General features: G+C 52.8%; 1 protein-coding gene across 1 annotated transcript in view; it reads right to left on the bottom strand.

Moving 5' to 3' along the window:
* Window positions 1-16486, bottom strand: part of LOC132245690 (NACHT, LRR and PYD domains-containing protein 12-like) — an 89973-nt gene that overhangs the window by 68054 nt on the left and 5433 nt on the right. Inside the window, exon 3 of the mRNA XM_059718364.1 lies at window positions 10658-10945. The gene's annotated coding sequence lies outside the window, so the exon portion shown is untranslated. The remainder of the gene's footprint in view (window positions 1-10657; window positions 10946-16486) is intronic.

Here is a 16486-nt window from a genome sequence, read left to right as displayed (position 1 = left end):
GGCCCCCTAGTTGTGGGGCCAGCACCTGTGCCTCTGGGCCAGGGATTGCCATACTCCAGAAAGGAGCAGAAAAGGGAACCACGAGCCTCCAGGCACTAGAAGGAAAAGCTAGAGCCTTGGAGTCGAACTCTGTGTGGTGGGTTTGGATGGGGAGGCCTAGCAAGAGAAAAAGGGGTCAGGCCATCCTAGGAGAGACCCCTAACATATCCAATATAATAGGCAGTCTCCCTATTAATAATAATAGTAATAATTTCCATCAAGATGTGGCAGGAAGGTGAGATTAGGGTGGGACAGAAGGATTCCAAGAGGGCTTCAAGGATGATTCACATAAGACGCAGATGACCAGGAAGATGGCGCTGGGGAGGGCGACCTGTTACAGGGTACCTTCCGACTCTATAATCTATGAAACATTTTAATTACAAAATAAGGCGCAAACATGAAGAATCTTAGTAACTTCCATTCCTTATTATAGTCCCTGACCCATGGCAAGAGATAGTCCTTCTTCCAGTGGGGTCCCTTGTGGGGGGGGGGGGGGGTTCCAGGAAGCACCAGGGGCCCCTCCCCTTAGGCCTTGACTAGGCAGGGGGCTGCTAACGAAGTCCCTTCTCTGGGTTTGCCCGCCCAAACGTCTTTCCCCAGTAGGACCCAAGGGCCCAACAACTTATTCTCCCTCAGGTGGCGGAGGTCAGGGTGCAGTTCAATGAGGTTTTCTCTGCTGGAGCACCTCTCCAGGCCTCTCCTGCACCGCTAGGCTCCTCCCCACTCTGTGCCCTGCTCTGGGCACCAAGGGCTCAGCTCCTGTCAGCTGCCACACCACTGCTGGTGGCTCCTGGGTGCTGGGCCTCGCGCTGCAGCACTACTATTTCCCCGTGCCCTGGTTTCAGCACCGAGGGCTCTTTTAGCATGGCCCTTCAGGCTCCGGCTGTCCATCCTCATATTGGGTGGTTAGCCCAAGCAGCCTCTGCTGCTCCCTGGCTCCCAAGGCTTGGGACCGTGCGCTGCCCTGTGCGCCGTGGGACCTGGCCGCTTGCTGAGAGATGGGACCTGAGCTGCCTCACTGCAGTCCCCAAGGCCTTACCAGGGTTGCAGGCTCCTTTAATACACGCCAGGGCTCTGCCCCCAAGTCTTCCCCACTGGACAGTTTACAGTCTGCAATCAGGTCCGGGGGAGCTCTTCTTCCCCTCCCCTCAGGAAAGGGGCGGGACTTTATTTCTCCTGCTGCCTCGTGATTGGTGGATGGGCTCCACTAATCAATACATCAGGGTCTCAAGCTTGGGACCCAACCCAAGCTCTGAAAGGTGAGCCTGCTGCACGGGGAAGACCCGATGAAGACAGACTGAGGGATCTGAATCTCTGCAGTCTCCGCAAGGGGAGGCTGAGAGGCAATCCTGTGGGTGCCTCCAAACTCAGCGGGGGTGACGGGGCAGCAGGGAATAGGAGACACTCTGTCTACCAGGGCACCACTCAGGGTTACCAGAAATAATGGCCACAAACAGAAGGAGAATAGATTTTAAATTGGACATACGGAAGAAATTATTTACGGTAAGGGTTGCCAAATGATGGAATGGGCTTGCAAGGGAGGTGGTGCTTTCCCCTACCCTGGAGGTGGTCATGAGGAGATTAGACAGGCATCTGGCTGGGCTTACTTAACCCCAGCGCTCCTCCTTCCTGCCTGGAGCAGGGGTCGGACCCGATGATCTACCAGGTCCCTTCCGACTCTAGAAATCTATGAATCTACCAGTGTCTGCTGCGCTTTAAAGCTCACCAAATGGTGACTCCCAAGCAGAATGGTGAACAGGCAATTATGAACAGGCAATATCACAGAGCAACCAATTAAAGGATTCTCAATGGGAAGCTCACTATAATTTCTCCCTGTAGTTATTTCAGACTGAGTACAGAAGAGACACTTATCGCACAATAAGCACACGGAAAGGGCTCTACATCTGTAACTGCGCAGATGTCCATGGCACATAGAGATCTTAAAAAATGCTGGATCCTGCTTCTAAGTTAACCCCAGATGAATGTGGTATCAGGCTAAAGTGCTTTAAGTTAGAGCACTTCATTGAACATCTGTACCACATCCCACCACATCCTCTGCCATACGGACTCCCCCCGACTTTATAGATTTCATAGATGTTAGGACTGGGAGGGACCTCACAAAGCCTTCTTCCAGGAATCTCAGCCCAGTGCTGATAACTGCTTGCCAGAAAACAGTGTGGCCTCAAGAGCTGACTTGACTCAGAGCCCAGGACACAGGTCAGGCATTCGTGCTGCTCGCAGCACTCCCTGACTGAAACCTCCCTTTACACAAACCCTTGCAGAAGCAAAGTAAATCCTGGTGCATGAACCTCCCAGAGAAAACACCCACTCACGCAGTAGGGAGGGCAACCAGGGAGACTTTACAAGTGGGTGTACTTGGCAAGACCTTTGTAACATCACCAACACCGTTTCTACCTCCCAGAGTCCGCCTGGGACTTCAGACAAAAAGCATGTACCGTACAAAGTCATGTGGTTGTTGCCTTCCCACAACAGGGATCTCCAGGGAATGTTTTTAATCCTGCCTTAGGCTGTCTGCACACAGTCTTTGTGAAATGTAACTGAGCAAACCCAGTCAAAGCTGCACACGGCGGCAGCACCATTTTGTATTCAGTTATTGCTGCTAATAGCCCACAGTACCGAAGGTGGGTCATGACTGTGACATGAGACTTGTGCTTTACAATTCATGGAATCGTTAGTGTCGTGTCGGGGGTTTCTCTGCACCCAGCCTCAGTCTCCAGCAAGGGACAGTTTTGTGCAGATGTCGGATGGAAAAAGGGAAGCTCCTGATCAGCAAAGTGACCAGCATGCAATAGTGCTCCATTACTTCCCTGTTTGTGTTTCTCCCCCTCTCTCCTCCCCAGGCATCCTCCCTGCTCAGTGGTGTTAGCAGTGGCCTCCTCTGCACCCAGTTCCCAGCCTGCCTCCTTCCCTGTGCTTCATGCCCTGCCACGGTGATGGTGGTGACCAGGGCAGGGCAGCACGCAGATGGACCAGGGCCCTCAGCACCAGGGCAGTCTGCTGGGACTGGAGGCTTGCTGGGTGCTGGGGGTATCTGTGGTTCTCCACAGGGTGGGGACGGACAAGGACCGTAAAGGATATAGAGGTCTGAGTCTCTCTCCTGGATACCCTGCATGTGAGAGCCAGTCTTTCTGTGTGGAGAAGGCTGATTTTCTTCCAGACAGCTCTGCTCCCTGTCCTGCACCCTGGGCTCAGGTCTCCTTTTTCACTTGTCTTACAGCTCCTGCCAGCCCCCACTTCCTGAGTGCTCTCCCTCCCTCCCTCCCTCCCTCCCTCCCTCCCTCCCTCCCTCCCTCCCTCGTACCTTGCTGAAAACCACCTGCCAGCTCCCTGGGGTGCTGCAGGGACCAGCACAGCACAGACACTCCTCTGCATCTAGTGGAAACACCAGCTTGTGCAATCACAGGTTGCCAAACAAGGGGATCCCAGCTCTGTGCAAGCTCCTTCCTGGGGAAGGCAATACTCATCGCCCCACACGCTCTCCTGCCACCGCACCCTTCTCTTCTAGCAGGAAACCTGCCTGTCCTGGAGAAGCATAAAAACAGACCCATCCAAACTGGTTCTAGACAAGCAAAGTACTGCGCATGCTGAACTCACCCTGCAGAGCCAAAGTGAGCGGATTCAGTTTGAGAAATTATTCATTTTTCTTCCTCTCTATGTGGCAGAGGCCCTTGCTGAGCTGGCAGGATGCAAAGAGTTTCACTTTCACATTGCAGTCCCACCCATCCTGCTCCCTTCACTCGCAGTCAGGCACTCACCTTCCCTCTCCAGCCCTGTCACAGTGAGCCCGCCTGGAAATGCACAGTACAGGTTGACCTGCTAGACTAAGGGAATCAGAAATGCACAATCCCAGACAGCTTCCCTCAAGCATCAGCCTACCTAACTCCTATTTGCACCTAGCTCCGATTTGCACCGAGGCATGCTGGCACCAGGCTTCGCAACAAACCCACATGAAAGCCTTGCTCCCTCATCAACCCAGAACACATCAGTGGCCCACATAACATGGATTACAACTTCAAACACTCATGTCTCTACTTATCTACCATGGCATACAAGCTACCTCCTGCTTACAGTGCCCCTCTCCTGTCTATGTTTGATAGACGGGGCACTTCCTGTGGGAAACAAGGGGACGACAAGCTGGCCTCAAGTCCACAACCACACAACAGCCTGTGGCATGGCACTAACCTGGCACTAACCTTCAGGTAGAGAGACTGAGGCAGGACTCTGGCACCATGCAGGAGGGCTCGGTGGATCATCCTGATGAAGGAGGACACGTGATGGCCTCTGACTCCCGCAGACACCAGGTCCCAACACCTGTGATGCCTCTGCATCCAGTAACAGAGACTGTACATCTCTTGCAGGGCCAAGCCCCTACTATATGAAATATTCATCCATATTTTTAAAGGTTGGCGTTAGAAGTTAGATTTTTCCCTCTCATCTTATATAGAAGAAAACCAGCCTTTAACCCCAGAGTTTTTAGTAGAGACTCACTGACTCAACACATTTTATTTAAATTCTTTTCATAGATTATACCAAATTTATATTGTAGCCTATGCTGTATTAAATTTTATTGTAAGCTGATTCATTTTTAAAAAGGAAAAACTACTTATAATTTAAATGTAAAAAAAATCTGATTGAAATAAAAAATCTATTAAAAAAAAAAAAGACAAAAGAATCAGCACCCCGGTTCATGCAAAGGGAAGCGAAAGCTCCTGACAGGTGGCGGGAGCTCCCCTGAGACAGCCCGTTGTCCTCCGTGTCCAGTGCTGAGCGGGGTCTTCTACAACTGTCTCCTTCTCAGCTCTCAGGGAGGCTCGTGGCTGCAAGTGCTGACAGTGTCCCGGGGATCCTGCAGGCGGCCCAGGGAGCATGCCCCTGCCTGCAGGCTGTCTCAGGGGGTGTGCACGTGACCCGTTGATCTGTTTGGGAGCCTGGGTGGTAATGGATTTGCTTTATAGAGATGCGGAATCACCTCCCTTTTCCTAGACTGGGGGCACTTGATCACCCCGTGTGTGTGCGCGGGGGTGGGGGAGCAGGAATAGACTCACCCCAGACACTGGTCAGCTGAGTCTGAATTAGTCACAAGCTACACTGCACATCCCCTGGGGGAAATATCACTCTGCCCTCTGTTCCTAGCTACTGCCTTGGCCTGGCCACTAAAGAGAAAACAGCCTGAGGAGCCTGCAGTGTGTACAGCCTGTGGGCCAGGGGCGTCACAATTATCTCCTTCCAGGGAGCACTGGGGTCTTTCGGCCTGCCCTCTACTGGACAGCATTGCACTCTCTGTCATGCTAGTCCAGGTGTTTGCCAGTCTCCACATGCCCCACGGCTCCAGCCCCAAGTGGGGTGTGAAGCCATCCTCTTGCTGGACAGGTGATGGCTGAGGGGTGTCACACCTCCCTTCTTTCTCTAGCACTGCCTGAGGCCTGGCTACCCCTTCTTGAACCCAGCTAGGGGGAGTTTGTAATCAATCTGCTACCAGAGCAGCCCATGAAGCTCCTCTGAGGCCACACTGAGCACTGACTTGAGCCCAGCATGTGCCCAGCCTTCTGGGTGTCACAGTGGGCATCACAAGCGGGACCCGGGAGCCCTAAAGGTGGGTTCTGGGGACAGAGCAGAAGCTGCTGTGCCCGGAGGAGATAGGGCAGGGAAGACAAGATCGGACAGCACTGGAGACATGTCTCATCAGCTAGCATCCGGGTTTTCTGTCCGCCACAGAAAAGTGCAGTTAAACCTGGATTTCCTCATTTTAAGGAGAATAACTTACATTTTCTCCTTTTAGGGAGAAAACCAGGAAAGACGGGGTTCCCCTTGCAGGCTGGCAGTGTTCCAGGCAGCAGTGGGCTGGGGGCAGCAGGGATCAGGCAGGGCTGTCGTGCATGTGCGTGTGCACACGTGTACATGTCAGCCAGGCAGCATGAGAGCAGCTCCTGCAGGTAAGTCGGGGAGGGGGCGAGAGGAGGAATGAGGTCCCCATAGGGAGGGAGGCAGGGGGAGAGTTGGGCAGAGCTGGGGCTGCTGCCCAGCTGGGATGGTGCATGGGGCTCAGGATGCCCGGACACAGGCCCCAGGCAGGGAGCAGGAGCCATGAATGGCTTGCCTGGGGGTTGGCGGGGTGGCTGAGTCCCCACTGCCGTGTACACTCCCATGGAGGGGCATAGGGGGCACATGCCCCCCAGATTTGTGCATGGGATGGGCTGAATGCAGGCTGGTGGCTGTGGGCTTGGTGCTCCCCACCCTCCTGCCCTCCCCCAGGGGCCTCTGTCGCCCAGCAGGTGGGACCTGGCACAGCAGGGCAGAGCAGAGTGGGCCGGCTCCAGCTGGGCCACCCCTGGGGAAAAGGAGCTGGGCTTTGCCCTCCACTGTGGCCACAGCAGCCAGGGTCTCCTGCAGGCAGCAGCCAGGGCTCAGGCACTGCTGGGGGTTCAGAAGGTCCCTGATCCTGTGGCCCTGGCAGGTGGCGGTCCCTCTGGCCAAGCTGGTGGGGGGGAAGCAGCTGTAGGTGGGGAGTGAGGGGCAAAGGTGTGGGCCAGGCAGTGGCATATCAGTGCCACAAAGCAGTGGTGGGGAAACAGCTGCAGCTGGGCACAGGTCCCGGTGAGTGAAGGGGGCAGGGGGAGCTTTGATTTTCCATGATAAAAAAATCAAACACCAAAATAAATGGGTATTTATTTTGTTATAGTGTTTGAGGCACTGGTAGTTTCCAAATTGCTTTAAAATTGTAACTATATTAGTAAAACACTGTGTTCAACTGATACCACTATGTATAGTGGCGTTTCATTCTAATTGCAGAAAAAAATGGATTTTGGTTTTTTAAATCAGAAAATTCACCATCATTTTTAATCAGAGAATTTGTGATGTTTAAACACAGATCTGATGCACATGATTTTGGGGCCAATCAGGTGCATGGACCTGATTTGGTCCATAGACTGCCCCTGCACCACTCCTCCATCCCTCACTGCAAGTTTCGGCATCACAGAGGTAGAAAGATCACAGAGCAGGGCCCCATTCTGTCACAGCCCATACATGGCCATTGGTCCTGGTGCCACACACGACTTCCCTTGTGTCCAGAACTGCTACATCTCCTGCCAGCCCCATGGGGCCAGGCAGGCATGCCAGCCCATGTTCTGAGGCACTGCAACATCCTGGCAGGGCAAGCCTGGAAGTAAATGTTTGAGAGGGATTGGGCAAGCCTTTTTGCTCCCTTTGCTTGGCTGACCAAAACAGGTTATTTTCTGTGCTTCAGGCTAAAGGAAGCACCCCAAGATCTCACAGTGAGTTAAGCACCCTCAAGGTCTGCAAAGCCTGTGTACCTCGGGGGGCACAGAGCCCAGACAAAGACCAGACCCTGGGTGGTGGCAGCGGTTACCCCAGGCTTGCAAGTGTGCTCCAAGAAAGGGGTCAGCCAGACATAGGCACCCCGGGTGGCACTCGAGGCTTGGTTTTTCGGTTGGGCACAGTGAGACAAGTTGCTCTGCACAGTAGCACCCCCCTACTGGCCTACCACAGACACGGCTTTAATGGGTCAGATCCATGGACACAGGACAGGGCCACAGGAGGCAGAGAGCAGAGCCAAGGTCAATGCTGGGCTAGATACATGCACAGACGAGTGACCTGTTCATGGCTGTTGATGGTGAAGAAATGCCAGAGGAAACATCTAACCCCATGATGGTAGGTGCCAAGGAGTGATGAATAGGGGTATGGAGTTCTTGGGTTCTGCAAAGCTGGGAAGTGCCTGCTGGGGGGGGCCTTGGGGAAGTGCCAGCCTGGGCAGGAAGGGACTGGGCTCAACAGTGCAGGGGGCTGCACCCAGCCCTGTGCTCCCTGGGGGAGGCAGTGGCCCTAGCAGCAGGGGAATCAGCTCACCCTCTTCTACTCAGCCCCGGCCACAATCCCCCCTGCCCCTCATCTCCACTGCGCCCGTCCACTCATGTAATGCACAATACCCCACTCCTGACAGCCCCTTCAGCACAACAGTAGAAACTGCCATAAACAGCAACAGTCAGACCAGGTTGTCACAGACCCAGCGCCTGCTCCAAGCCTGCCACTCCGCATATGGCCCAGTGTCCTGGGTACTTACAGGGCCCATCCCCACAGCTGGTCACAGCATTTAGTGGTCCTAAACACCCAGCCCTGGTGCAGGCAGGGGGAGAAGAGCCCAAGGGTGAGGATTCATAGATTCATAGATGTTAGGGTCGGAAGGGACCTCAATAGATCATCGAGTCCGACCCCCTGCATAAGCAGGAAAGAGTGCTGGGTCTAGATGACCCCAGCTAGATACTCGTCTAACCTCCTCTTGAAAACCCCCAGGGTAGGGGAGAGCACCACCTCCCTTGGGAGCCCGTTCCAGACCTTGGCCACTCGAACTGTGAAGAAGTTCTTCCTAATGTCCAGTCTAAATCTGCTCTCTGCTAGCTTGTGGCCATTGTTTCTTGTAACCCCCGGGGGCGCCTTGGTGAATAAATCCTCACCAATTCCCTTCTGTGCCCCCGTGATGAATTTAAAGGCAGCCACAAGGTCGCCTCTCAACCTTCTCTTGCGGAGGCTGAAGAGGTCCAGTTTCTTTAGTCTCTCCTCGTACGGCTTGGTCTGCAGGCCCTTGACCATACGAGTTGCCCTTCTCTGGACCCTCTCCAGGTTATCCGCATCCTTCTTGAAGTGTGGCGCCCAGAATTGCATGCAGTACTCCAACTGCGGTCTGACCAGCGCCCTATAGAGGGGAAGTATCACCTCCCTGGACCTATTCGTCATGCATCTGCTGATGCACGATAACTTGCCATTGGCTTTTCTGATGGCTTCGTCACACTGCCGGCTCATGTTCATCTTGGAGTCCACTAGGACTCCAAGATCCCTTTCCACCTCTGTGCTACCCAGCAGGTCATTCCCTAGGCTGTAGGTGTGCTGGACATTTTTCCTCCCTAGGTGCAGCACTTTGCATTTCTCCTTGTTGAACTGCATTCTGTTGTTTTCTGCCCACTTGTCCAACCTATCCAGGTCTGCCTGCAGCTGTTCCCTGCCCTCCGGCATGTCCACTTCTCCCCATAGCTTTGTGTCATCTGCAAACTTGGACAGAGTACATTTGACTCCCTCGTCCAAGTCACTGATGAAGACATTAAAGAGTATCGGTCCAAGGACCGAGCCCTGCGGGACCCCACTGCCCACACCCTTCCAGGTCGAGACCGACCCATCCACCATGACTCTCTGGGTGCGGCCCTCTAGCCAGACATATGGATTCTGACATATGGTGAAGAGTTGAGAAGCTAGGTGAGCAGGTGACATGATGGCAAATGAGGTTTCCTGTTGATAAATGCTAAGGAATGCAAATGGAAAGGAATACTTGGAACTACCCGTGCATCTCACTGGAGTCTGATTATATGTACTGCATCAGCTAAAGAAAAAGACCTGGGCTTCACTTGGCATGTTTCAGTGAGGACTTCTCCAGAGAAAAATAAACACAAGATAATTAAGAGCTTGCAGAAGTTGTCATATGAGCAGGCTGAAAGGGGTGAGGCTTATTAGCTGAGAGAGGAGACAGGTAAGAAGGGGAGTGAGAAGAGCACAAAAATGCAAATGAAGCAAGAAAGGCAGCCTGGGAAGAAAAGCATGTATTGTCTATGCCAGTGCTGCTCAGGCTTGTGGCCTGGCAAGCCAGATGAGTGGCCCAGACCAAGTCCCCAGAACCCTCCACCCTGCCCTGCATGCCAGGATTAGGCCCTGGGGCCAAGTGCTACCCCCATGCACCAGGATTAGGCCTTGGGGACCTAATGCCACTCCCTCCCAGGCCCTGACACTGGGAACTGGGTCCCAGCAGACTGATGCTGCCCCCTCCCTGTCATCCATACTGAGACTTGGCCCTGGGACCTGGTGTGACATTCACCCAGTCCTGTGTGCTGGGATCACACACCCAATTCAGTGCACAGGGCCTGGGGCTCGCTACAGGACTGGATAACACTGCACCTAGAGCTGGATTTGTCCTGCAGGCCAGGAGCTGAGGACCCAAAGTCCATGCAACTGAAAGGTGGCAGACTTAAAACCATTAAATAAAAGTCTATTGCACACAAAGCAGGAATGTTCTCTGGAGCTCACTGTCACCACATGCCCAGGTCAAACCCTTAACAAGATTAGCAAAGGATTAGATATTTTTAGGGGCCACCAGGGCCACACAGCTGAAACAGGAAACATTAAACAGCAAGCAAGATTTTTGACAGTTATAAACACACTTGTTCTGAAATACAAGCTAGCATCAGAGTTATTAAGAACTCACCTCTCTGGGCAAATTACTCTATAACTGCATACACTGCGGGGTTTCTGAGGACTTTATCTGAACTGCTGGCCACTGCCAGAGCCAGGACACTCTACAACATGGACCAGGGCCCCAGGCAGCTTGGTCCTTCCCGTGTTCCTGACAATGCAGCTGCAAACCAGGCGGCCAGGCCTCACCCCCACTTGCCAGTGACTCACTCTGGCCTCTCTCTGAGTTTTGGCCTCTCTAATTGCTGCCAGTTTGCTGTTGCTCCTACTACAGCTGTTGTGGATGGGGTTATTTAATCGAGCAATGACTCATGGGAGGTGGAGACTGCATTAGCTTTGGACTCCTTACCGCCGTCCTTTTCCGCTTGGAGTTTCCCAGCCAAGTCCCTCCGATTGATCATATTGAAGGTTTCGATAGCCGCATCCACTGCTCTCTCCTCACCATAGTGCTCTCTCAGGAGAGCTGCAACATCTACACAGCCAGCCTTGTCCAGCTTGCTACGGCAAACTGGGGATTTGTCATCAAATGCCAAGCTGCATAACCGGTATCTGAATTCTTTAAAATTCTCCTCTGTGAGCTCCTGCAGATGTGAAAGGATGTCAGGTTTTCTGGCCATGGTGAGATATTAGGAAAAGTCTGAAAGTGAAAAAATAATGGGTTAGAGGAGTCACCTATGGATATGACGAAGTTGCAATTGCGTGATGAAGCGCACACAGTTACTGCACAGAAAGCAACCCCTTCCCATCTGCTCTCACATTCACCACATTATGCCTTTCTGCATGCCAGATTGTATCCAAGATGCTTAATGGCCTCATTTGCAAATACCAGGCTTCAACCTGTGGCAACAGCCGCTGTCCTAAGAACTTGGTGCTGTGCCTGGGGGAAGAGTCGCAGGGTGAGGATGGCAATTCCTCAGGGGCTGCTGAAATGAGGACTTGCCAACCTCTGGCTGCTGCTGCTGCAGGTACCTGGGCCCTGGGCAGCTACTGGTGAAGCGGGGACAACAGCTGCTTGGACAGATCCTGGTGAGCTGGAGTGGTGCAGGCTTGTGGAAGCAGGTCCACCCTGGTTCTTTTATGAATTTCTTTCTTTCCAACCCACTACTCACTTCAAGTCCCCTCCCTTCCTCAGCTTCCCTTCAGAAAAGCCTCCCCATCCCCCATGTTGAGGAATCTTCCCCACTCTATAGTCTTCCTCATCCAGATCGGGAAGTACTCTTCTTTCTTCTGCTTTTTCTTAGCTAGAACTATACGTTTCCATTATATCGCTTCAAGAGTTTCACAACATGTCCTCTCAGCCTTCTCCAGCGCACACCAGGCAACTGAAGGTTTATTGTCAAATGAGAACTCAGATAATATAAATTTAAAGCATTTATAATCTTCCTCTGAGGGGTTTTCCACAAGTCCCAAAAGGACTCCCATCAGTGTCTTAGGTCCAGCCATCATGAACTATTTGGAACTACCCAAAACTTAAAAAAAAACCCATATTAAATACTAACTGTGAGCCGTGTATGAACATCATGAAATTGCAGTGACTGCGAAAAAGGAAAACCTTCTCCATGTGCCCTCAGACAGTTTGTGCGTTTCTGTGCGTCACGTACCAAGTTAATGATCTAATTTGGATATTTGTAGACTGCAATACAACACACTGGATATTGTCATTAATGTGACCTGTTGCAAGGAATGGCTGTAATATTTGGCAAACAGCAGTACTGAGCTTGGCTGCTGTGCCTGGCAGATGTTGCGGTGAATGAAGGCTGGAGTAGCAGGAGATTGTGGGATGTGGAGAGTTGCTGTGGAGGGGATGGGGGGTTGTTCCTGGACTGTCTCTGCTGTTTTCTGCCTGGCCAGAGGGCACTCGGCTGGGAGCCCAGACTGCTGCCCGGTGTGTGGCGGTGTCCAGTGCTGCGGTGTGTCTGTGTGCATGGTTGGCTAGTGCGAGGAGGTCGCTTGTGCCAGCCTGGGGGACCTGGTGCACCTGCTTAACCTTGTCTCAAGCCCTACCTTTTTCCTGCACCCCACAACACTTCATACCCAATGCTAACCCACAGACTTCATTAGGAACTATCCAACATGGTACCTTTCTGATTGGCCTTGCTCCAGTAACACTGCACATCTCCTACACACTCATTTTTTCCCTTCAACTTCAGTTAAGGGTGGGCAAGTTTCTGTATAGTACTTGACTTTCTGCCCACTGTGGTTGCATTGATGCTTCCCCTCCTCTCACATCTTCACCTTCACCTTTTTCTCCTCTGTATGTTCTTTGCTGACCTTCCATTAACGCCTCAGTGTTTCCAGCCCTTCTCTCCCTGCACTGACACTTCCACCTTGCTATGCATTTTCGTGCATCGTTCTAGTTTCTTTAAGAACAGCAAATCATGGTACTTTCCTACTTCCATCTCTCCTGATGGAGATTTCTTGTCACTACTATCAGCTTTTGAAATTGTTCTCTGTGCTTGTCCCCCTTTTCTCAGCCCTGCATTCTCAAAAGGAAAGGCCAGAGCAAGGGAACTCCATTACAGTCAGGAAATCATATGGTCAAGTGAGGTATCCTCTTAAATACAATCTTGAGCACTCTTGTTTCCACAGTCAGAAATACAGTGATTGTACCTGAGGTGCAAACACTGCCCAAGTAGGAAGCAGTGTCATCAGAACCAATATAAAAATGTACAGGGCAAAAAAAAGTCATTGCATTTACTTTTGAAGCACAATTAACCAAATGTAACCTTAGCAGTAGAGACCTATTTGCCCATGTACAATGAGAGAAGGCATCAGTATTGATGGAGTACAAGAAATTCACCTGGATTTGATGTATTCAGGCCACGATATACCTTAAGGAAGACATCACACAGAAGGCACAACAGTGTAGGAAGTGGAAGTGCATGGCTGGTGGCCACAAAAGTCCAAAGATGTGGAATACAAGTGGCATGGTTTTCATTTGTGCACAGAACATTCGAACAAGCACAAAGCGCACCGCTCTTCTCAGGGCTCAGCACAGTGCTCAGCAGAGCTGAACCAGGATTATAATGTTATAAAAGCCTTCGTCTGTCTGTCTGTCTGTCCGTCCGTAACGCTTTATTTGCACTCTGGTTGTCTGAAACAACCAATCAGAGTGCTCCAAGACCGTTACAGATAGGAGGCAGTGGTGACAGAGTGGACAGGTGAGACCAGCACCGCTGGTCTTGACCCCCCCAACCCCCCCCGGCTCTGCTTCCTGGAGGCAGGAAGAGCCGGGGCAACACCAGGTGGGCAGTGGCGGTGCTGGACTGGGGCTACAGTGAAATTTGGGGTGGCTGCAGCCTCCTCCATAGCCCCCCTCCCAGCACCACTCACCCTAAGCTCAACCCCCGCCGAGAAGTGCCTGGTGCAGCCCCAGCTCCACTCCACACCTGCAAACCCCCCCATCCTGTGCAGATCTGTGGGCACATGCCCCCCACTCTGTGCCCTCCCCAGGTGTGCTCAGTGGTGGGAACCACCCTCCCACTGAGCTGTGGCTCCGGCCTGCACCCCTACCTCCTCCCTAACTGCTGGGGGCATTGCTCTGTCCCCCCACGCGCCTTCCCTCCTCCTTCCCTTTCCACCACAAGAGACTTACCAGCTGCATGCAGCTCTTCATGCTGCCAGGCTATGCTCCTCGCTGCCTGAGTGCTTCACTGCAGCTGTGCACACACACAGGCATTTGTCAGCCAAATTATCGGCTGCATTGGGCTGTTTTCCAATACAGCCAATTTTCTTTATATTGGTACCGATCCAATATCAGACCAATGTATTGGTGCAGCTCTAGTTGCATCCTAATCCAGGTATATGCTACTGGGTTACCTGCTCACCTCCATGGACATGTCCTTTATTGTACTGGACCCTGACATTGCAGTATTTTAATCACCTGTTGCCAATTTAATAGCTTTATTAGAGGTGTGCAAGGAGCACTTGAACCTACAACAGATACTGGTGTTTCTCAGCCAGACAAAAATGAAGACCATCACAGACAGCCTGGTGCTATGTGGAGGAGAACTGGTACATCAGCAAATGTGATGCCTTTGACATCATAACTCGTGTCTGCAGTCATGATGGCTAAATGCAGCCAAAGCAGACAGATGAGCTAGTGGTCACCGGAGTAGGCACACGTGTGTGGCAGCTCACGTGAGCCCTCAGCTTTCCACCGACCCAACCAAGCGGAGCGGCGGGACCAGCGAGAGAGAAGCCACTGCAGAAAGGTAAGTGGGCAAGGGCGGGGAAGGGCAAGGAGGAGCCAGACCATCTAGCTGTAGGGAATTGGGAAGGGTTTTTTTTCCCCTCCAGTCCCTACTTAGTGGCGCTGGCTGGGACCTGTGCTCCCAAGCCAGGTGAACAGGCCGGGGAAGCAGGCGTGCTCTTCAGGAGCGTGCCGGAGCTTGCAAGGGAGTTCAGGTTTACCGGGGGGGGCTGAAACTCCATGCGTCAGGAGCCCCTGCCACAGAGGAGGACTCCAGACAGAGACTTCAGGTAAGCTAATGAGGAGGGGGACAGCGATGTGGGTGGTAACATGAAGCGCAGCCAGGGACCTAGCCTTGGTGTCACCTCTGGCTCGGAGCTGCTTTGAGGCTAGCACCCAGATGGGGCATTTGGAGGGGTTGGCAACACCCCAGCCCCTGTCTGTGGCAGCTGCCTGGCAGGGGCTCTGGGGCCTGGGCAAACCAGGAGTCCCCTCACCTGTCCCATGCGTGCCCAAGTTGAGGCCCTGGAGGGGCAGGTGAGGGAACTCAGGTGGAGGTCAGCAGGCAGCGGGGGATCAGGGCAGGTGAGGAAGAGACTGACGGGTGCTTCCATTCTCTGCAGGACCACACACCCAGAGGGAAGGCGCCACAGATGGTGGACAATGCAGAAGCATGGAAGACAAGTCACCTCCAGATCCAGACGTTGCAGACCTAGACGTTGCACTACTGGTACATCTCCCCCAGTGCTTTTGGGAAACAGGTATGATGCCCTAGCATCACTGGGAGAGAGTACAGCAATGGAGGCCACATCCACAGCTACCAGCAGACAGGCTGAGAGGCAACCGGGCAGCCACCGGAGAAGATCTCGAGTCATCGTGGTGGGCAACTACCTCCTGAGAGGAATGGAGAGAGCCATCTGCCGCCCGGATCCTACAGTACGGGAGGTCTGCTGCCTGCCGGAGCTAGGACTTGGGACATTGCAGCGAGGCTTCCAGGTGCACTGACTACTACCCCATGGTCCTCATCCATGCTGGAACGAATGATGCTGCCTGGAGTAGTCTGGGACGGGTCATGGCTGACTACATGGCTCTGCAAGACAGGCTTAGAGGCTCAAGGGCACAAATAGTCTTCTCATCCGTCCTCCCGGTCAGCAGCCGTGGCCAGCACCACAGGAACTGAATCGAGGAGGTCAACTCATGGCTTCAGAGCTGGTGCCACAGTGCGGGGTTCGGCTTTCTAGACCATGATCCTTACTTCCAGGATAAGACCTTGCTGGGATGGCACAGCCTACATCTCTCTCCAAAAGGTAAGAGTCTGTTCTCTTACAGGTTGGAAGACCTCCTACACAGAGCTTTAAACTAGCTTCATCAAGGGACGGGGATGCCGAGGTCAGGATGAGATTGGGTAGGACAAGCTACGAACCTCACACTGGAAATAACCTTGTAAGTACTTAGGGGCCCACTAAAAATCAGGATAGGGGAATACTAAGGGCACCTATCGGGGGGCTTAGGGGTCTGTATACTAATGTTAGAAGTATGGGAAACAAGCAGGAGGAACTTGCACTCCTGCTTGCAAACAAAGACCTCGACCTGGTTGGTCTAACAGAAACCTGGTGGGACCCTACCCATGACTGGGCAGTAGGCCTTGAAAGCTACAGTCTACAGGCTATACAGGCAGGATAGATTGGGGAAAAAGCAGGGTGGGGCGTTGCTCTATATGTTAGGGAACAATATACATCCTTTCTAATAAAGATGGGGCCAGAGGACAGGCAGATAGAAGTCACACCTATAGACTCGGGGGGGGGGGAGGTGGAGACGGGGGCACCATTCAGAGTACCACAACACTGGAATGAGATCTGAGTCTTGGTTGATGCAAAAATGAATATGAGTTGCCAGTGTGACGCGGTAATAAGGAAGGCTAACCGCACTCTTTCTTGCATCAGCAGGTGCATCACGAGCAGGCCTAGGGAAGTGATAATTCCCCTC

The sequence above is a fragment of the Alligator mississippiensis genome, chromosome 15 (genome assembly GCF_030867095.1).
Source record: "Alligator mississippiensis isolate rAllMis1 chromosome 15, rAllMis1, whole genome shotgun sequence".
In the NCBI taxonomy this organism is placed as follows: domain Eukaryota; kingdom Metazoa; phylum Chordata; order Crocodylia; family Alligatoridae; genus Alligator; species Alligator mississippiensis.
Note: the sequence above shows the minus strand (reverse complement) of the source record. Positions and strands in the feature narration are given on the sequence as shown.